Genomic DNA, 24310 nt, shown 5'->3' on the forward strand with positions numbered 1-24310 from the left:
TAGAGGAGACTAGTAATCTTACTTTCAGAAGGGGGATGCTAAAGTTATTTGACATGACGTGTCACAGACAAGAGTGAACCAAACTGTAATGTAGACCATTTATCCTTGTCACTCTCTGTCTCTTGTCTTCCTCTCGATTCTTTCTGTGATGGTAGACTTCTCACCTCCCCACCTCCCTTTCCATACCCACCCTAAGCAAGGAGCTTCTCTTGTTCTCTTATAGGGGGCCTTAGCTAATTTAATGAACATCAACAAATCAAATTTCATTTGTTTGTGTGTTTAGGTAATTAAACTTCCAAAGTCTTCATTCAGTTACTTCATCTAAAAAATGATCACAGTAACGTCACAGCTTTGAGAATTAAATAGGGAAATCCATATAAAGCATTTAGTATATTTTCATATGGTAAGTTTCAGTGATTTCTAGATATAATTAAAATATCATAATTAAGATACAGTTTTATATTATGGTTTCAAAAATTAGATTACCAAATGAAAATAGCTTTGGAGCCACAAAGATTGTATTTGAAACTTGGATTTATAAATTAGTTGTGTGGCATTAGGCATTATTTCAACTTTGTGATTTTCAGCGTTTATAGGTGCAAAACAGGGAAAATAATACTACCTACCCTCCAGTGTTACTGTGAGGGTTAGATGAGAATATCCTTTTAAAGAGGTTAGCACAGTAAACATAGTAAATAAATAAATGCTATTTATTATCACTGTAATAGTTCAGGAACAATTTCATATTGTGTTTTCTGAAAAGTAAAGTGTTAAAATAGAAAAGGCTCACTTTGTATTTTGTCTGTTACTAAAAGTCTGTGCAAAGAATGACATCCAGAACTATAGGGAAAAACAACAATAATAACAAAACATTTGCACAGGGATTAGGAGAGATCATTTATCTGAACTTTCTTCTTCCTAATCCTCTATTTCTGCTTCCAGAAAATGAAACTTAGGTTAGTATTTCCACATCAACTATTTTGCTTATCAAGGAATGATATAGCTCTTACTGTATTTCTGTGGGGAGGGGATGATGAAGACGAAAACATGTCTTGATGGAATGATCACACCTTCAAACTGTATTATCTCTTAATATATGGTATTACTATGGGATTCTTATCAATTCTTTTGTTTTCAGCTGGCTTCTGCCATCTATCCCCCTTCTGAGTGATTCAATAGAAATGAGGTGATTTAAGTATATGATCATGTAAAGTATATGCTCTTTAACTCTTGTAGGTGGTATATAGCTGGGCAAAGTATAGGGATGATTTGCAAAGTTTAATTGGGTAGCTTAATAGTGATAATACTAAAAATTGAGTAATACACAACTCAGTCATTAAATATTTATCACAGTATCTCATACTTCTTAACTGGGTTCTAACATTATTTTTTTAATTCTCTAATATTTTAAATTATTTAGATAATTTGTGTATTCCCTTTTTATCACAAAACAGTAAACAAGAAAACAAAAAATATATATGAGATTTAGCTGTTTATTTTATTTTTATTTTATTACTTTTTTAATATTTTATTTATTTATTTGACGGAGAGAGACAGCGAGAGAGGGAACACAGCAGGGGGAGTGGGAGAGGGAGAAGCAGGCTTCCCGCTGAGCAGGGAGCCTGATGCGGGGCTCTATCCCAGGACCCCGGGATCATGACCTGAGCCAAAGGCAGACACTTAATGACTGAGCCACCCAGGCACCCCAAGATTTACCTGTTTAAACAATAAAGATTTGAACATATTCATGTAATTGTTAGGGTATAAAAAGTTAGTATTTAACTTGTTCACAATCAATACAAAATAAATGTATCAAATTAGTATAGATGCTATCTATTGAGATGTTATTTTATTGTTTTATCCCTATGTAGTCATTGAAAGGTAGGAGTGATTTCCAGGAGGAGAAGTTCCTATTTAAAAATTATAAAAGATAATATTTATTTCTATTTTAAAAATATCATGAGTAGATGCTTTATACTCACTGTGATTTCTAGAGCAAAGTGTCTTTATGAATCTATGATGCCACAGTATCCAGCCCACTTTTTTTTTTTGTCTGCTGAGCTAGGTGGAAAAGAGGTTACTGGGATGGGAGGATAGATAAATGCAGAAGAATCAAAAAGAATGCTTAATGTAGGAAAAAACAACATTGGAAACACTATGTAGCAGTTGTCGTTTTCTGGCTGCCAAGAATCTGAAAATCCTTAATATCTTTAGGCAGTTGCTGTCATTCATTCATTTACAAATTAATTTAACAAATATAGGTAGTGCTAGCTATGTGAACATTGGACTGGATATGCCATAGTGACATGATAGGCAAAATCACTACCTTCAGTGAACTCACATTCTGGAGGTTTATTATAGGAAACGAGAGGTCATCACTTGTTAACAACCAAAAGAAAGATGTTTTGATTGCAGGTCCCTTCAGTCTTCCCTCTGCCACAAATACATGCACATAGACCTTGTATACAGCGTGGGGAAGAGCTTTAATCTAGCCTGGGTCAGTTCGAAATAATCATCAAGGATTTTGAATTAGCAGCTACTGAGGCAAAGAAAACAAGAACACTAGCAAATCAACTCTGGTCATGTCATTAATGAAGATCGCAACATTCAACTACATGTCTACAAAATAGATCCCCTATTCCAGCCATTGTAAGGGTTATCACCAAATATATGTGTAATTTACCCATGTTTAATGATTTATATATATTTTACCATGTTCTAATATTTTATTCAATTACATTTCCTGTTTTACTTTTTTAGATATCGTTTTTTCACTTTTATAAGTGTCTTTGTAAATTTTCCATTTTTGAAAAAAATTAAGCTTACTTCTACATACTTGCATAATTTCCCCATCAATATTCTATTAATAAAATAATGCTTAGCTAGGCATGTATGATTATCAAAAGGGCCAAAACTGATTGAATGATTGACCTTATCTCACTAGGATCCCTAGGAGGTGTTCACTACATTAAGGTCCTATTTAATTCCTAACTTGTGGGAAAGGATGTGTCCTTAGTCATAATGCTTGAAATAGATGGTTGTTCACCTGATTCTAAGACCTGAGTTTCTTTACAGATTGATAGGCCTTAAAAGAGTGATCAGGTATTCTTGAGGAAAGTTTTTCCTATGACATTACAGATATATGCTGTGAATCACTTTCTCCAAAGACTCCTATATAGCCACTGTCTCAGTTTCTGAGTACATGGCTGATATATAGGTATGTATATATGTATACACACATATATTTATATATTTATGATATATATTTATATAATATATATAATGTAATGATTAATCTATAATGTATATAATATAATGATATACTTATAAATGTAATATAAATATATATGTGTTTGTGACCATATGTATATATTTAAAATTAAATACAAAATGGAGAAAAGACTTAAAAATTCCCTGAGCAGACAAAACCATTTACACCACATAAGCAAATCTAAATCTAGGTTATAGCCACAAGTGGCTCTAAAGAAGAATGGAAAGAAAACAGACTAAAAGCAGATTTCTGAACATTACATCTCACTGTTTATTTTAGCTGGCTCTAATAGAATGACTTCAGGATTTTAACCACAAGTCAGATGAATTAATGTGAGCTATCCAAAATTCAATTAGAATATCATAATAATTATTTTTATTGATAGTAGATATATGAGAAAATGTATTATTTCATGACATTCAAAGGTCTTTGTCATTAGATTGAAAATAAACCTTAGGATTCCTTTATCCTTTTAAGAGTCATTAAAGATAAATGCGTAAATACAGGCTTACATTTTAAGAACAACAGATTATAAAATTTTATTCTACTGATCTACCTAGGTAGGAATTATGTGCTTTGTAATTAGATAATCCCCCTTTGACTGTTGTAGCTGAAGATACAATAATTATTTCTAAAATATCTCATTGAGAATACTCAGTATGCATGTCTGCAGCTCCAAATCTCACACTCAACTGGAACCTGATTGTGAGTAACTTCAATTAATGGGGATGATGCCTGTGTTCTTCCTAGATGGGCAAACTCATTTAAATGGGATGTGTTGTGAAACACTTGAAAGTGTTTCTTTAATATTGTAAAGTGGAACTCCCTAGAAAATGGTTTTTAAAATATACTGTACTATTAAACAGAAGAAAAATAATTTTCTTGATGAATTTAATAGCCTAAAAACTCCTTTTTTAAGATTGTAACTTTAATAAGTTGAACACTAATTGTTTAAGCCAAAAGCAAACTTCTAAATATTCTAAAATAAAGCTAACCTAAGATTAATATCTGTATACCTAAATGGTTTTGTTGAGTTGGTCCCAGACTTGTAAGGGACAAGATTGGAACATTAATGACAGAAGTTTGGGCCTAAAGTGAGAGCATATTTGTATTTCACGTAATTGCATTTAAAGTTCGTCATTACAGTGAGGGATCTTAATTCTCCAGTACAGGGGTTGGCATTCTGTAGTCTGCACGTGAAATCTGGAGCACCATGGTATTTTTCCTCTACAGAAATGTGGAAGGAATTTCCATATTTAGGAATTTTCTTCCTAAAAAGGAAGAAAATTATCTTGGGGTACCTGGGTGGCCCAGTCAGTTAAGCATCTGACACTTGGTTTGGGCTCAGGTCATGATCTCAGGGTTGTGAGATCAAGCCCCCCCTCTTGAGACTGTCTCCTTCTCACTTTGCTCCTCCCCCCTCCTGCCTGTGCACCCTCTCTCCCTCTCTCTCTTCACTCGCTCTAAAAATAAGTAAATAAATCTTTAAAAAAAGAAAAATTATCTTGAAAACAAAAAGAATAATGAAAAATATTAAGATTTTGGAGTCATTTAAAATTAATTATATTTTAGAAAATATTGAATTTCTGTTCTGAGAGATGAAATTTACAACTGGTTAAATTATGTAATGTGTATATTAATATTAATACCAATGTTATGAATTAGTGATTTCCCACTGAGTTACATGGGAAAAGTATATGGCTTTAAGTGAAAGTATTACAAATAGTTTGATAACTAATTGGTTATATTTGCATTGAGAAAAAAACATATTCTCAATTTGACAGTTAGTATCTTTGACTAGATATCTAGTTGATTATTTTTCCTCTTTATCCTTTGTGAATTATTCCTCTACTTGTACAATGGATATGTCTAATATTAATATTTATAATGGTAACATGTATTTTTTAAGTGTACACAGTAGTATTCCAAGTATGTCTGTGTGTGTGATAGATATATATATCCCCATTCCCACTTTATTTGTAACCTTTGTCAATGTCCACCAAAGACCACCAGAAACAAATATTAAAATGTTCAAGTGTATACAGTAGTATTTCAAGTAGATGTATATACTTGAATATATATATAGCTTCCATTTCCACTTTATTGGTAACCTTTGTGATTGTCCACTAAAGACCAGCAGAAGCACACCTGTAGTCAGACAAATTTGGGTTTATTACTTGTCCTATGAGAGGAGATTGAACACCTTGGGAAAATATGTGTGTTTCAGTCAGAGTATATGCCAGGGGTGTTGGGGGGAGGTTACAGGATTTGGGCTTATATTAGGAGTTTTTGCTAGATTGAGTCATGTACGAAAGTGGGAGTTATTTCATGATTAATTTAGTAATTTTTATATAAGAGGCAGAAAAAAGGAGAGGGGCTAAAGTTGTAATGGATAAAGAAACAGTCACTAATGTTAGGAGACAAAGATGTTTCATCATTTTTGTGGTTTGCACCGAGTTCTAGTTTTTGTCTGTTAAGACGCTATTATAAAATGGTTTTGTTTTTGTCTTGTTCTTTATGGATTCAGTGACTCTCATTATTTTAGTGTATGTGCACTGTTTAAGGAACATTGTAACCTAGCTCTTAGTCCTAGTTGTCAAGACTATTTTTTTTCACATTCTTTATTGTGGAGGATTGTTTTCCAAAGTGTAACATCAGTATCACCTGTGAGCTTGTTAGAAATGTAAATTCTCAAACCCCTCCAGACTGCTGAATCAGAAACTGGAGGTGGATCCAAGCAATCTTTGTATTAACAGACCCTCTGGTCCAGGTGATTCTCCTGCTAGTTAACGTTTGAGAACCCCAGGTGAAATTGTTTTCTGTCCTGACTTAACGTTAGAATCATCTGAGGGATGCGGGCTTTAAAATCATACTGATGGCCAGGACCAACGCCTTCCCAATTACAATTAGAGTCTCCGGTCTGGGCCTAGAGTTTGGTGATTTTCTTAGAGTTCTTTGTCTAGTCAGATGTTCAGCCAGATTGGAGAACCTCTGTTCTAGTGTATTTGGGAAATGGAAAAATGATCTATTCTTCTCCTTTATTCATTCACTCACAATGCTATTCTTTTTCTTTGGAGAATAATTTTTAAATATCAGTTAAAGTTAAAAATGCACGTAACATGCAACTGAGCAATTCTGTTTTGAAATATAGCCCATAGAAAACATCTAACATGTGCACAAAGTAATCTGAATAAGGAAGTTTATTTTATCACTGTTGGCAATAGGAGAGGGTGTAAATATGATACAATCTACAGCTGAGGGATGGATAAATTATATTTATAAAATGCTATACCACCTTGTATTTAAAATAAACTGTATAAACTATATCAATGTGAGTGAATATAGCAACGAATAAATAGAGCAACTTGAAAAATATTACATACAATTTTAGTAAATCTTAAAAATGCACTGAAAATTGCTACATCTTATGTTAGGAACAATGTATCATATGGTAAAAAAAATTTAAAGGCGACCACAGGAATGATTTGCAGAACCTCAACAGAGGAGTTACTCCTGTGGGAAGTAAGATGGGGATAGAACTCTGGGAAATATTGGTAGTATTTCATTTCTCTAAGGAATAAGTGAAGCAAATATAACAAAGTATGATATTTTAAAATGAGGCTAGAGACTGTCACTTGGTATTTTGGGGCTATTCTCTTCCTTCAATACAGTGCTTGATGTCTCCAAACTGGCCTCATTTCCTTCAAAGTCTCATCTATTAGTTCTGCCTAGACTATGAAGCTGTGTGTTTAACAGTAACTTTGGAAATAACCAGATGGAATTTCAAGAAAAAAATCAACAATAAAACAAAAATTGGAAGCTGTGAATGTTAGATAGGACTATTTCTGGACTCCAAAATCAGAAAGAAAAAAAATGACAGAAACCTCATGAATCTCTTAATAGGTAACCCTCAGTATCTCACCTAGATTCCCCCTTATTTCCTTTCTCTGAGAGCCTCTGCCCTCACTCCACTCTCATGTAGGACAACGTCCTTATACCCATATGGAGAGGTCTCACCCTGGAATTTGCCCTCAGTTCTCTCCCAACCATGCCCAGAACCATACAACTAAGCGCCATAATCCACATAGTAGGATTGAAGTGGACATAGTGCTTCAGGTCAGGGAGCAGCTTTGGACGACATGTTCAGAGTAAGCATTGCTATATTATGTTCAACAATCTGGCTTTACTCCCAGCATCCTGTGAAGATATATTTATTCATTTCTTCATTGGATTTTTAGTGGAAAACTGTTGGGTTACACATATGCAATCATTCACAGACATATACAAACCCAAGGTAAAAAATAATTATTGGGCACCCGGGTGGCTTAGTCGGTTAAGCGTCTGCCTTCGGTTCAGGTCATGACCCTGGGTCCTGGGATTGAGTCCCGCATGGGACTCCCTGCTCAGCGGGGAGTCTGCTTCTCCCTCTCCCTCTCTGCCCCACCCCCTGCTCCTGCTCTCTCTCTCTTTCAGTTAAATAAATAGAATCTTCAAAAAAATAATTATTATTCTTGGTGATATTGTAGCTAAATTTATGTTAAGATGAGTAAACCTTTCTGTAAGAGATAATAGAATCTTAAAAAACTTACCCCTGCCTAAGATGTGGATAGCATTTTACATTATTATGCAGAGAAATTTCATTGATATTTTCTTATTCTCCTTTCTCCCTCCATGCAATGAAACCTAACCAGACTAAAACTCATGCCCCATTACTGTACCATCTACCCACAGTTGCTCCCATTTATAATATAAAGACAAGAGGAGTGTTAAAATAATATATTTTCTCTCCTTAACTTCAACCAGAAAATATTTTTAGGATGATTTTATTTCCAATCTTCACTAATCTATGTAATTGGTAGGAAAGTAGATTAAAATTTTAATTTTTTTCATTGTCCAGTAGTTACCTTGTAATTTTGGAAAAAGTACATATTTTTTAATTAAGAGGAAATATGTTAACATGACTATGGAAGAATTATGAATGATTTTTATTTTCTTTTAAAAATGCTATATTTTTCAATATTTTTACAATAATTATGTATCTTGCATTATCAATGAAAATAAATGTTATGAAAGTAATTCATAGGTGGTCCCATCACATGCTTAAGTATATTCACTTATTTATTTAAAATTAATTTTTGGTCTCTATCTGTATATCAGTCATCATGCCTATAAAATAGAATGATAACATATAGTCCTACAAGGACATTACAGTCTGAAGGTGTAGTAGACTCATAAAAAGGACTGATCTAGGGTGCATAGGAATATGTGTCTCTATCTCTTTGTATTTGTAACCTCCTCTATCACTATCTCTATTTATAGAGTAGCTGTTTTATAAAGAGTGATGTAACTATCTTTTCTTAAATACCTTTTGAATAAAGTTTTCTAGATTAGTGGATACCTGATGTGGATTTTCAAGAATGAATAAGAACTAGCCAAGCATAGGAAACATAGGGATGCCTGAAAAACCATAAGTGGGGGAGAATAATGGGAAGACCAGAAATACTTAATCCAATCAGTCATATGAAGATTCTTTGCATTGTCAAGATACCATCTCTTCTTGTTTAGGTCCAGGAACTACCTTTTTGTGTTCTTTATTGTCAACTGTGTTATTCCTGACTAGTTTCATTTCTCCTACTATGAGTAAATAGTAGCAACACTTCTTACTTCAACAGCATGGCTTTTTTTTCCTACTGAAACAACATAAATCTTGTCTCTGCCAATCTCTAAAACCATTTATTTAGTGGAGGTTATATCATTAGTCATGACACTGTATTATCCATCATGCCACCAATGAATAGTGGCTTCCAAAGACTCATACCAATGTTGTTAACTCTCCTTAGTTGATGATAACTACAAATATGAGTCTTGCATAGACCATACAGCAATATATGAATGATAATTTGTTTTCTGGTCATTTTAAATCCATCCACTGTTCATCATTATGTAGTATAGAGGTTAGACTATTTCTTCTCTTGAACTCTTTAGGCTTTCATCAGTGAATTCTTAGAATATGATCCTCTTTCAAAGTTGATGTCATCCATATACTGCAACCAGTGGGGAAGGTAGGAACAGTGGGTAGAGGAGAATGGTGTCATTCATGTAGCGTGGCTAATGACTGACCCAATAGAGAGCATGGATGGGGTGGGTAGGCATAGGGTAAATGATTCTTGATGCCACTCCTGCCACCTTTATGTGCTGTAGACCGGAGGTGTCACCAGGTTGGGAACATGAACAGGAGGGAGCTGATTCATGGGCCTACACACAGAGTTAAGCCCAAAGGTCATTTGTTGACTATCCATAGCATCTAAACCCTAGGACCTTGAACTGACCTATGTCCAATGTGAGTAAGAATCACTAAAATCAGTATATCAGCACCATTCTGGTAGCCTAATCTCATGTAATCCCATGAAAGACATATCACACCTATCAGCAGGAGCAATCTTTTTGGGAACTAGGGCTCCAGATGACTCCAGAGGCATGACTCTCAAAGCTCTTTGGGGGTATCTGATTGACCATGTGCATGGTGAGGGGTATAGGAGGAGAGGAAGGGGGCAAGCATAAAGCTGAAGGGGAGAAACAGACTGGGGTTAGATGGGCGATAGGACAGTTTCTGCATGCTTGCTGGATGGCAGTATTGTCCCTGGTTAGTCCTGACCACCAGAGGAGGGCCTAAAAATTTTGAAGAAAGACTTCAAACACAGGGCCCCTGAGGCATTAAACCAGAGCAGGGTGGCAGTGACTCCTGGAATAGATCAGACAAGTAGTGATGTGGGCCCTAGGAGGCTATAACATATATCAAAGAGGTATAATTTATAGTTTCTACGCGAAATTAGAGAGTTGGGAAAGTCTATGTTTAGATTTTCTTTTTTTGTTGTTTTTGTGTTTAGACTTTGTTTTCTACATTAGGTAAATTTTATTTGTGGAACCGTTAGCCTGGGTAGAAAGAACATTTTCATTTGGTTGGAAAGATAAGTTCATACACTATTAGGTAATTGTGTGATTTAATTTTGTCAGATCACTTACTATTATGTGTATGTGCAAACTAGTCACCCAGGGATCATGCTAAAATGCAGAATCCTATTTAGTAGGTCTTTGTGGGGTCTGAAATTCTTTATTCTAACAAGTTTCCAGATGATGCTAATTTTGCCAATTGAAAACTATATTTTGAGTAGCAATGTGCTACACTATGTTTCTAAATTATTGGGTCAAAGGCCTCCTAATTCCTCTTAGAAGAACATAATCATAAGAGGAATTAACATATTGCATCCTCTCTCTGGGCAATTTCCAAACTGTCATCTATCTTTCCTTGTCTCAGGGACTCACAGACAATAGAAGCAATCATCCTAAAATCCATGTGTAACAATGGCTTTTCTTTTAATCTAAGAATTTACTCTAAAGTTGTTTTAGTTATCTATTACTATAAAACAAGTCATCCCAAAATTTAGTGTCTTAAAACAGCAATTTATTATCCTTCTTGATTCTGTAGGTTCATTTGTTTGTTCCGTTCCACGTAGTGTCAGCAGGGGTATTGCAGTGGCTAGAGACATCTGGAGGCTCTAGTGGGATCTCAGCTGGAGTGTTTAGTCAGGGCCAAGGTATTCCTCTACATGGCTGCTTGGGCTGCTTCATAGCATGGTGGTTGGATTTCAAGAAGCATTCTAGAGCAAGCATTCCAAAGAGGAGAAAGTAGAAGGTTATCAGGCCAATTAGGGGCTAGGCTGAGAACTGGCATAGGGTCACTTGTACTTCTCTTTTTTTTAAAAAAAATTTATGTCAAAACAGTCACAGTAGTGAGCGGGTGGTTATGTAAGACTTGAAATCTCCGAAGCATGGTTCATTGAGGAATCACCAAAGTAACAGTCCACCACAGGTGTTTAGAGAAATGAATGTAGTTACCGAGAAGTTGATTGAGTTTAATTTTAGTTAATTGTCATTTCCCTTCTAATGTTTATTTTCTTTTTATCTATAAATTATTTGCTCATTAGAAAACAAAATATGTTTTTCTTATTTGAAAGTAGACATAGAAAACAGCAGAAAAAATGAATGAAAAAAATAGAAGTGGGAGAACACAAATACACACACAGACACAGATTCACACAAACACTCAAAAATGAAAATAAAAACCAGGACTGTCCTTGTTCTATTCCATTTGTGAAAAAAATGTATCCTACATATAATACTATAACATTTAACATACTATAATTATATGGATCTGTGAAACTTTAATGTTTGTAGTATTCTCTTGCTTTATGTTATTGAAGAGCCCATTCAGTTGACTATATCGAGATCTTGACTAGGTGAAACCCTAAATTTTTTGCAGCAGGCTTTCCTACAATCCTTAGGCCCACTGTGACTTAGTAGAATTGAAACTTAAAGTTGAGATGTAATTTCTGGAACATTTCCTAACCCAAGTGAATTCTAAGACCTAAATAAAATTCCATAGAAACAATATATCCTGAGGCAGTAGCAATATTAAACTAAACTTCTTCTAAAGAAATAACATTGCAAAATTGAAATCAGTTGCAAGAGATGATGAGAGAAATAAAATTCCATCTACTAAATCTGTGACAAGATAAAGAATTTAGGCAACTGATTTCTTCCCTTTGCTTAAATGTACTTAAACTCTTAGATACACATATAGTGAAGAAAAAAAAAGAAGCTCTGAAGGAACATTTCTCTAAATGCGTTTTTAGTTTCAATGCTTGATTTATACCCACAACAAGCATAGCACATGACCTTAAGTAGCTGCCTTGGGAATAGTGTAAAATACAATTTTACTTATTGTGGAAGAGCAATTTAGGTTTTAATGGCTATCGCATTTCCTTCTTTTTAAAATATACTCTTTAATTGTGGAAAAAGAAGAAATCTCTGTGGTGCCTGTAATAGTTAAATGTGTTTATCCAAGTTCTTATTCTAAGAGGGATATCTTTCCAATTACATAGATTTTTTTAAATGACCTTTTATTTTGGAATAATTTTTGATTTTCAGAAAATTGCAAAGATAGTATGGAGAGGTCCTATATACTCCCTTGTCCACTTTTCCCCATTGTTTACATCTTACATTGTCATAGTACATTTTTCAAAACTGAGATACTGACCTGGTACATTACTTTTGATTAAACTATAGTTTTAGGCACCTGGGTGGCTCAGTCGTTAAGTGTCTTAACGCCTTTGGCTCAGATCATGATCCCAGGGTCCTGGGATCGCGCCCCGCATCGGGCTCCCTGCTCTGCAGGAAGCCTGCTTCTCCCTCTCCCACTCCCCCTGCTTGTGTTCCCTCTCTTGCTGTGTCTCTCTCTATCAAATAAATAAATAAAATCTTAAAAAAAATAAATTATAGTTTTAATTTCAGTTTCACCAATTCTGCCATTAATGTTTTCTTTTTGTGCCAGGAGCCAATCCAGAGTACCACATTGCATTTAGTTCTCATGTATCTTCAGTCTCCTCTGGTCAGTGACACTTTCTTACTCTTTCCCTGTTTTTTTTTTTTTTGTTTGTTTGTTTGTTTGTTTGTTTTGTTTTTTATGGCCTTGAATGACAAGAAGTACTGACCAAGTATCCTGTAGAACATCCTCTAGTTTTATTTTTGTAGTGTTTTTCTGATGATTAGACTGAATTTATGGGATTATGAGAAGAATACCACAGAGGTAAAATGCCCTTCTTATCACATCATATCAAGGGGGTACATGATATGCACCAGACATCACTGGGAATATTTTTATCACTTGGTTAAGGTACTGTTTTCTAGGTTTCTCCAGTGTAAAGCTATTTTTTTCTCCCCTTTCCTATTCTGTTCTTTGGAAGCATATTACTAAATCAAGCCCACCCTAGAGTGTGTGTGTGTGTGTGTGTGTGTGTGTTTGTTACAAGCTCTTCCCCCTGGAAGTGGGAATATCTGCATATATTAAAAGGATTCTTCTGTAAGAAAGATTCATCTGTTCTCTACCATTTATTTACTCGTTTATTTACATCAGCATGGACTCATGTACATTTATTTTACACTTTGAGTTATAATTTAATACTGTAATTTCTTTTGCTGCTCAAATTGTTCCAGCTTTAGCCACTAGGAGCTCTCTACAGTTAGATCCTTTGTCTCTATCACATGTCCCGATTCTTTTGCATTTTGAATACTTCCTTACTTTCTGGTACTGTATGATGGTCAAAGCTCATCTTGCATTTTGCCTGTCCAGCCCTAGAACCAGTAATTTTTCCTAGGAACCTGGTTCCTTTTATTAAAGAATGGTATTTAGAAACTAAGTTCTGGGCACTGGGTATACTTGTTGCTGGAGTGTCATTGTTTTTAGGCCTTGTCTGCAAACATACTATAAATATATATGTGGATGTAATAACCTTTGTGAAGAATGTATCTATAATTGTTTTGCTATCCATCAATTTTATTAAGCTGAACATTAGTTTATTCTGTTGATCCTGACTCAAATTTAGTACCACATGGTTTATTATCATCTTCTTTTTTGATTATGTATAACTTCTCTCTCTGCAAGTGAGAAACTTAACTAAATATACTTTATTTAAAAATTTTGATTTCAAGATTTTTCTTGTATTTAATCTATCTGGCACCACCTGTGAGTAGGACATTTCTTATATAGAACATAAGATCCATTAATTAATAAGACACATTTATCCTTTGAATATAGGTTGTTAATTTGAAATATATTTACATTAATATAACTACCAGCTGTGCTTTGCATGCAAGGGAGTAGTATAGCAAGAGTCTGAAAATAATATTGAGTGAATAATCCGACTTAATAAAATTATCCTCATGTGAACTGCAGTTATTTGAAGTTGTACATCAGTGGCCCTCAGTCTCAACTGCAGATAGGAATCACCTGGGAATTTAAAAAAATGCTGATGTGTGGTTCTCACCTGCAGAGATTCTGATTTAATTTGTCTGGGGTTAAGAATGAGGCTAGGGACTTTAAAAACTCCCCAGGTGAATTTGAAATGCAGCCAAGGTTGAGCAAAGGTTCGGAACCTCTGCTGCACTTGGCTAAGTTAATGCTGATTGCAGTATCTTCTGTCTTGTTTTCTGAATAGATATATTTCGAGTGAGGTCAACTGTGGAACAGTAACATATGTTTGAGATTGGACAGTGGGGCACATTCTTTTGTATACTAGGTGTGGTCCCTGAGGCACAGCTGTAGCTGTTATAGTAGGGCTATCAAATATATGTGGTGATCTATGCGGAGTAGTGTACTATGTTGCTTTTTTATTTTAAATTCTAAAACACAGGAAAGACACTAAAAAGCTTCAAAATAAGTTCCTGTAGAAATTATATTTCCATAAAACTATGACCTGCAGATCTAAGAGTCTGTGCCCACCTCAATCTAAAAAGCTCCCAAGTAATGTGTAAATATCCCTTTTTCACCAAAAACATGAGCACTATTCAATAATAACTGGAAGCCTGTATCTCCCACTCCTCTTCACCCATTTTGCTTTTCCCCCAACACCCTTCCCTCTGGTAACCATCAGTTCTCTGTACTTATAGGTCTGATTCTGCTTTTTTGTTTGTTTATTCATTTGCTTTATTTTTTAGATTCCACATATGAGTGAAACCTTATGGTATTTGTCATCTTAGTCTGACATTTCATTTAGCATGATACCTTCTAGGTCCACATATGTTGTTGCAAATGGCAAGATCTCTAATGGCTGTGTAATATTCATATATGTGTGTAAGTGACACACATACATCTTTATCCATTCATCTATTGATGGACATTTGGGTTGTTTCCATATTTTGGCTATTGTAAATAATACTGCAGTAAACATAGTAGTGCATATACCTTTTGAATTAGTGTTTTTGTTTTCTTTGGAATTATTCTATCATACGGTATTTCTATTTTTAATTTTTTGAGGAACTTGATACTGTTTTCCACAGTGGCTGCATCAATTGACATTCCAACCAACAGTGCACAAGATTTTTTTTTTTTCCACATCCTTGCCAACAGATGTTATTTTGTCTTTTCAGTTTTATCCATTTTGACAGGTGTAAGGGGATATCTCATTTAAAAAGTACAGCATAGAGAATATAGGCAATGATATTGCAGTAGCATTGTATGGTGACAGATGGTGGCTACACCTGTGGTGAACAAAACATAATGTATAGAGATGTTGAATCACCATGTTGTACACCTGAAACTAATGTAACATTGTTTGTCAACTGTACTCACATAAGAAGTGAAAAAAAATAAAAGTGCCATGTAGGATATGAGTAGAGGAGATGTGACAGATAAGTATAATTATAAAACAAAGCCAACTGTAATAAATAAACAAAAAAGGTATGGCTTCAAAGGGTATGGGACAAATCTATGAAAAGATGGTACTTTTAAAGTGTGAAATTTATAGCATATGAATTATATCTCAATGAATCTATTAATAATACATTAAAATTGTATTAAAAGTACAATTAAAAGTTGTTGGACAGCAATCCCACTTTTGGGTATATATCCAAAATAATTGAAATCAGGATCTCGAAGAGATCTCTGCACTCCTATGTTCATTGCAGCACTATTCACAGTAGCCAAGCTAGGGAAATAACCCACATGCCCATCAACAGATGAATGAATAAAGAATATATGGCATATTCATACAACAGAATATTATTCTGCCTTAAAAATGAAGGAAGTTCTGTCATATGTGACAACAGATAAACCTGGAAGATATTATGCTAAGTGATATAAACCAGAAGGACAAATGATTCCACTTATATGAGGTATCTAAACAAACTCATAGAAGCAGAGAATAGAATAGTAGTTGGCAGGAGTAGGGGAGAGGGGAAATGGGGAGTTTAATCAGTATAAAGTTTCAGTTATGCAAGATGAATAAGTTATAGAGATCTGTTGTGCAACTTTGTGCCTATAGTTAACAATACTGTATTGTGCACTTAAAAATTTATTGAAATAGATCTCATGTTATGTGTTCTTAAAGCAACAACAAGAACAAAGAGACCCAAGAAAACTTTTGGCGGTGATGGACTTGTCTATTTTGACTGCAGTGATGGTTTCATGAATGTATGCATATGTCCAAACGCATCAAGTTGTATATATTAAATATATGCAATTGTATGTCAATTATAACTCAGTAAAGCTGTTAAAATGCATATTTGGAAAAGTAAAAAAACAAAACAAAACAAAAAACCCCTCAAAAAACAGAAAACCAAAACACAGATACCATGCCCCAGTGTTATAGACTGAATTGTTTCCCCCAAATGCATATGTTGAAGTCCTAACCCTAAAGGCAACTGCATTTGGAGATAGGTATCCTTACACAGGATACCTCCTATCTTGTGTAAGGAGGTATTCTGTGTAAGGAGGTATTTAAGGCTAACCGAGGTCATAAGGGTGGAGCTCTAGGATAAGCTCAATAGGACTGGTGTTTTTATAAGAAGCAGAAGAGATACCGCAAGTGCCCACACACAAAGAAAAGGCTGTGTTAAGACACAATAAGAAGGTGGGTGTCTGTAGGTCAAGGAGAGAGGCCTTACCAGAAACCAACTCAGCCAGCACCTTGATCTTAGATTTCTAACCCTCAGAACTGTGAAAAAATAAATTTCTGTTGTTTACATCACCCAGTCTGTAACATCCTATTATTGCAGTCCTAGGAGACTAATACTCAATTTCACTTCTCAGTGTATAATCAATAGATAATGTATGCACATATTTCAAGACATGTTCAAAATATTCATGATAGCTTTATTCAAAATAGACCCAAACCAGAAACATCCCAAATATGTAGTGTTAAGTGTACAATTCAGTGAGTTTAACATAGACACACAGGTGTGTAATCCACACCTTTATCACAATATAGATCATTTCGGCCATGCTGGGAAAGTCCCTACATGTGCTTTTCTGATTAATGCTTCACACTCATAAAACCTCACTTTTTAATTTTTTTCACTTTTAGCTGTTGTAGATCATAATATAAATGAAATAATTAAAACATGGAGACCAGAAATACTTAGTTTGCCAGAAAAAAAGGCTACTAGTGTTTTAGTAATAGTTTTACTAAAAAATCCAATAATATTTTGATCAAAGATAGTCTATAAATACTAATTGTACAAATCTAAACAGATATAAAATTAACACTTTTCCATAGTTATTTATTTTCATGCTTCAGGGCACATCCTTACCTGTGTAGGTATTTATCATGGATTATCATACAAATCTTAGACATGACTCTACAATTCACTTTGAATAAAAATAATGCATCATTCTAACATGAATCAGTGATTTACAGCAGAGAATACAAACTATTTGGAGTCGAAGATTTATGCTATTTAATATTCACCTGCATGTGTGTGGTTAATACTTTCTGTGTTTCTAAATGTTCATTTGGGACAACTACGGATGTCCATAATATCTAAATGCAGGGTATTTTAATCGTGTATCTTGAATATACATTGATATATCAATGGATTTACTGTGGTGCTTACAAAATTAGAAGAAAAATGATGCGGTACTTGAGTGCACTTTTTTTCCCAGCCCAGTTACTTTTTACAAGGTATGTTTTCAGTGCTTTAAAGGGCTTACCTTTAAATTTAACCAGTGTTCATCTAAATAAGTAATCCTAATAATAAATACTAATAAAATTACAAATTTAGAAATAATAAATACAATAAAAATACAAGAAAAGAATGATTTCAGCAGCTGTTGCCCTTCAGCCTTCGCCTCAGAAGAAAAGCATATGGAGTAGATCTAAACTTAACCCACAGCTTGAATATAAGTCCAGATAAAACTCATCTTGATGCAGAGCTGTGTAGTTAATCCCAGCCTGATTAGCTGAATCGCAATCTGCTGACCCATGAATATGATATTTTGAGTCTAGTGGTTATGCAGCAGGAACTAACATGATATAACACCTAGTTAACCATCAGTTATCAAGTGGGAGATATGGAAGTGAAATAGAACATGATCCCTTCCTTTCAAATGTTTATAATCTCTTGGAGAGTGAAATGGAAATACAGGAGACTGTGGTGAGGAAAACCAAGGTTATTGATAACCCCAGGTTATTGATGAGCCCATTAGTTGGGTGAGAATAGAGATGTTTATTTGGTGGGCCAAAATTCGCTAGTAAAATTTCTTGGAAAACTAAATAGGTAGGCTGTCCTAGTTATATATGCTTCATAACTAAACACCCTAAAACTTGGTTGCTCAAAACTACAGTTTATTATCTTTGATATTTATATTTGTTAATGTGGCCCAGCTGAAACACTTCTCATTTGTGTGTCTCATATGGTGGTAATTGGATATCAGCTGGGGTTGTCATCATCTGAAGGCTTAACATCGCTGCATGCATGAAAGACATTGTAGATATTCGATGCTTCTAAGCTGGGGCTTCAGTTGTGCTGTCCACTGTAGCTCCTCTACATGGTCTCTTTATGTGGGTTGGGCATCTCACAGCATGGTGTGGTTGGGTTCTGAGAGGAAGTGTCTCAAGAGCAAACATTTCAAGAGACCCAGGCAGATACTGCAAAGCTTTCTGTGACCTAACCTCACAGCTTCCAGAATTACCACATTCTTGTCATCAAGCAAGTTACTAAGATCAGCCCAGATTCAAGGTAAAGGGATATAGATTCTAACTCTTCATGTGGGAAGCAGCATGTTACAAATAGGAGGGGAGAAATTAAAGTTGGCTATCTTTGGAACCTATTTACCACAGAACTTTATTTGATTTAATTTGGATAAACAGCTTTATCTCTAGAGTGTCTATGTAATTTGTCATCCACATCACTACATGTTTAAGTGTAAAATGAACACTAAATATGAATACATTGGAACTTCTCATAAGAACTGGGATCTCTATCAGAGTATTTCTTACTAAGCTGTTAGGCATCAGCTTTAACTCATCCTTCTATATTATGCTTTGTAGCACTGGGACTGTCATTCTGCAAACCCCATTTCTCCTTCACCTGCTGGATCCCTCTTAAGCTCTGCCACTAGAAGGCAGTTGAGGGAGGCCCAAAGGCAGCTGGAGGAAGAAGAAAGTTGCCCCTTACTATTCCCATTAATGTTGTCTTAGTATAGGCAGTAGGTTTCAGTTCTCAAGTTTGATTTATCCATATTCCCCAAACCAACCTCAGCTCACTCCCTCAGATTTATCAACATCGGCAAATAACACCTCCTTTTCAGGGATATGAGAAGCCTATAAGCTCTAGGTTATAACCCCAACCTTTTCCCTTTGTTCTCTCTGCTCTAGAGGTGTGAGCTGCTATAGTAAGTCCTTCAACACCTGTTTAACCAATTCCTTACATAACATTCACTGCCAAAAAAAGTGTGTAATTTCTGTTTTCCTATTTTTCTGAACTTGATTGATACCCCTATCTTATATACCTAACTTCTTTACTGACTTGAATAGATCATATTAATCCAGAAGTTTTCTAAATAATCAGAATGATACTGGCTATATACTAGGCACTAATCATTAAAAGAGAAAAACCCAGTTCTAGGAACATTTATAGATTGCTTGGAGTGAACTTGGAATCACTGGAAAACTGCATGACAAGTATTGGGTTCAAATAAATAAATTCTGTTACTGCTGTAATATAATTCATTTAGTTACTATTAGTTATCGAAAAATGTCCCTAGCAATATAGTTTATGATATATATGCTTCTTTAATATACAGCAAACTGATTATATTATAAAGTAGCATTCACTGATTAATATGTATGCAAACATGGCACTGTGCTATAGAGTGTATATGAAATCATTTTTGTTCTTCTCTGACCTTATTCACATATGGTAAGGGATATTTAACACAGTGTATTGATATGTAATCTATAAGAGAATCAGAATGCATCAGTGCAAATCCCAAGAATAGCAAGCAGATATAAAATTGGTACATAGGCTTTAGGAATTTATATTTCACATGGAATCTCTAAGTAGATAATTTCAGTTATTCAAACCCACACGTGTCTAAGCAATGGATGTATTCTGTTATTTATAGAGGACCATCGCAAAATATAAGTGGAACTTTTGGTGTTACCAATTAAGAAACACATAAAAAATTTATGTATATACTTTTTGAAAAACATTAGATACGCAGCACCTTTTTTATTCTTTTAAAATTTTTAGTAGTACACCTGTTTTGGATAGTGCAAAATCCGTGAACTGTAATGGTAGAAATTTTCGTCTCTGTTTTTATTTTGACATTAGCTTTTTTTGTTTGTTTGTTTGTTTGTTTTTCTCCTCAAAATAAGAAAACATGCTGACCCAGGTGACTGCATGATTCCTTTTGTCAGGCCACTTAGAGTTCATGCCATCTCTCTCTCTCCTTTGATGGAGCCAATAGTACTACAGATACACAACAGACGTGTTTTGATGGTTCTTTTATGAAAAGTGCTATGCATCTTTAATATTAGATTTGTTTATTTAAAAGCATTTTAAATTGATGTTGTCAGAGGTCTTGCTGTTAGAGTCTGCTACTTAATTATGCTGTGGTAGCAGGACTACCTATATTCTATAACAGATTATGTCAGCAGGAGGCATAGCAGCTTAATTTAAAAAAAAATAGAATCTAATGATTTTGTTTTTTCAGTCAGCAGGTGGGGGGTTTCCTATAGATACACAAACCTGTGTCTGCAAAGATGCAGGTGATTTGTCACTCTATGGCTATAAACCTTTGGGAATATGAGCACAGATTTGAGGGATAAAAATAATATAAAGGGATAGAGAAAAGGTATCTTAGGCAAAGAAAAGAACGTATATGTTTCAAAGGAAGGAGAAATAAAATGTCTAAGAAAGAAAGTTCAGCATTTGGAAGCTGGTTATTTAAAAAAAAAGCCCATGTTTGCATGCCCTATTTCTTTATTGTTGTTGTTGTTATTTGAGATGGATCATTTTCATGTGTGCCTTTTTAATGTGGGTTGATTATAAATGAGAGCAAAGTAGCTGAAATTGAAAATTTTTTTATCATACTTTAGTAAAATAATATTAGAGATGACATTTTCTGGCTAATACTTACCATCTATGTCTTACATGATTATGGCAATCAAAGGACCACAATATATTTACCACTCAACCCTAATTAAAAACCTGTATTTATTCTTTAGTAATTCAGAAAGCTTTCAGAATCTTGTAGGTTGGTAAGGTTCTCCAGAATGAGTCAGGGGCACCTGGTGGCTCAGTGGTTGAGTGTCTGACTCTTGGTTTCAGCTCAGGTCATGGTCTCAGAGTCATGAGAAGGAGCCCTGCCTTGAGCCACCCCTCCCACCTCAAGCTCTGCACTCAGAGGGGAGTCTGCTTGAGATTCTCTCCCTGTCCCTCTGCCCCTACCCCTGCACATGCCCTCTCTCTCTCTCTCAAATAAATAAATCTTAAAAAAAAAAATGATTCCTCTGTCAAAGTAAAGGTTAGAAAGGGATGGATAACTGAGAGGACAAATTTAGGGTGGCATAAGCCCATCCCTCCAAGATTTGCAGCATCCTCACCCAGGAAGTACTCACGAAACATCACTAATCACAGCTTCAGTCTTGAAAAAAAGTAACTTAGCAAACTGAGGCCTTCATGAAAACACTTGAGAACATATCTACAAAGAATATCTCTTTGTGGGGTGCCTGGGTGGCTCAGTCTGTTAGGCGTCTGCCTTCGGCTCAGGTCATGATCCTAGGGTCCTGGGATCAAGCCCCACATTGGGCTCCCTGCTCGGCAAGAAGCCTGCTTCTTCCTCTCCCAGTCCCCCTGCTTGTGTTCCCTCTCTCGCTGTCTCTCTCTCTGTCAAATAAATAAATAAAATCTTAAAAAAAAAAAAGAATATGTCTTTGTAGGACGAAAACAATCATTGGTTAATCATTCCCACAGGTGTTTTGTTTGTAATTCCTGTGCAACTGACTCCAGTACTCTATTTCTTTTCTTAGTAACCGGTTGAGCCACATAAACTGAATACTCCAATAACACTAAGAAATCCACTTACTTGGAGAATAGCATTTGAACAACAGGTTTAGTTTAAATTTCCCTTCTTACTGGAACTTTGTTTGTGGTCTTTGAAATGTACATAACCATATACATTCTTCTTCCTTTCCTCCTCTTCTCTACACCACACACAACATTTTTGTCCCATGTGGTATTCTTTATACTTATCCTGTTGTTTTCCATCACAACCTATTTTCTTAAACTATATAGTGGAGATTCTATTGCTTCTTCCTTTGGCCCTACTTTTGTATTATTAAGTACATGTAGAAATGATGATAATGTAAAATAAAGCTCTAATTTGGGGGATTTATTTTTTACCATTTGTTACTACATTTGGGAGAAGTGTCTGATTTTATCTAAGATTTAGATAACTCTAGAATTACATTATGTTTAAGCACTGTCTGTGGAAAGGAATAAATGATATTGAAAGTAAATGAGTTTTAGTTTTGCTTTTATGGGAATGTTTAGTAAGTACATATTCCAAGTACAATATAAATATCTCAGCATGTTCTCTCAATAATTTGAGTAGCTTAAAATGGAAAATGAAATTTTAAGTTATTTTTTCCATCTGTAAGCCTTTGGCCTTTACTGTGTCTCTTCTTCTCCAAAAATATATTAATTTTTAAGAATTATTTTTAAATTGTTGTGACAAAATTTGAATGAGGGTCATTTATCCATATTCTAGTAAAATGTGGGGAAATCTGAGAAGAGAACAATAAATGAGAATAGGAGTTAAAGTTACTAGAAGTCAAAATGTAGCCAATGAAATGGAATTTCATGTAGAGTGCAATGAAGTCCCATTGCCATGTGGAAAATTCCAATCCTCCGCAGGTATGCATTTTCATGCTGTGCTGAAGTTAATATTCAGGAGATGGTGTCTGTCCCTCTATCTTTGGTCTTATCACCAGTTTTCTGTACTGTGTAACTTAGGAAAATGTCCCCAGTAATCTAAATTTTGATATATCTCTTCTGAAATACCATTAGTTTCATTATTCTACATCTCACTACATATATGAAAATTCAATGAAAAACAATCAAAAACAAAAAGACTCCCAGATTTGAACAAAAAGTCCTCATATTTGGTTTTGTCTTTTTTTTTTTTTTTTTTTGGTGGTGGTGGGTCTAAGACTACAGTATTTAAGTGCATCTGTCAGAATTTGTATTTTAATGCTTCTTTGTATAATAAAAAATGTTAGAATACAACAAATGATGCACCTGCATTTCCGTATCCAGATAACTATTTTTAGGAAAAGTTGCTTCTACAATAAGTCAGCTGGTTCAATATAATTACATTAAAAATGCTATCTGGTATAACTATAACAGCCAGTTGTAATATATAATTTATAAAGAGCCCTACCATATTTTCAAAAGAAATAATAAAAATTTTACAAAAGTGAAATATACAAAAAAACCCCAAAATTTTACTTAAAATGATAAAACTATCATTTAAAGAGGAGAATCGAATGTAAAAAATATTTGTGCTTGTATTATGATATTTAGTTTTTTGTGTCAAATTTGCTAGTCTGTAGTGTACTTATTCAATCAAATATGTGTTGCTGGGAGGGTATTTTGTAGATGTGGTAAACATCTCCAGTCAGTTGAGTTTAAGTAAAGGAGATTTTTCTTGCAAATATAGATGGGCCTCATCTAATCAATTGAAAAGGCTTACGAGCAAAACTGAGGTTTTCCTGAGGAAAAAAGAAATCTCCCTCAAGGTGCAGTATGAACTTCTTGTCTAAGAGTTCAGGATCCCGGCATGCCTTGCGAATTTTGTAAGCCAATCTTTGAATATAAGCACATTCCTTGAAATCATACACATATATGTGTGTGTATCTCTGTGTGTGTGTGTGTGTGTGTGTGTGTGTGTGTGTGTGTGTATTTTTGTATATGCTACTAGTTCTGTTTCCCTGGAGAACCTTGACTGATTTGATACAGGGATGCTTGGTAATGTGGAAATACTAATCTACTCCAGTTAAATTATTCCCATTAAATGATTCTTAAATATGACTAAATTTGATAGAGGTTTACCTGACAAAAATATCAAAAAAGTGAATATATAAATGGACAGTGGTCAGACTATATATGACAATATATGATCTGTAACTTCTGTAGCAA

General features: G+C 34.7%; 1 long non-coding RNA gene across 1 annotated transcript in view; it reads left to right on the plus strand.

Moving 5' to 3' along the window:
- The window catches only part of LOC141373160 (uncharacterized), a 176539-nt gene that overhangs the window by 33452 nt on the left and 118777 nt on the right, over positions 1 to 24310 (plus strand). The gene's annotated exons all lie outside the window — the stretch shown is intronic.

The sequence above is a fragment of the Callorhinus ursinus genome, unplaced genomic scaffold (assembly GCF_003265705.2).
Source record: "Callorhinus ursinus isolate GAN/ISIS: 27379988/994484 unplaced genomic scaffold, GSC_fseal_2.0 scaffold8, whole genome shotgun sequence".
In the NCBI taxonomy this organism is placed as follows: Eukaryota; Metazoa; Chordata; class Mammalia; order Carnivora; family Otariidae; genus Callorhinus; species Callorhinus ursinus.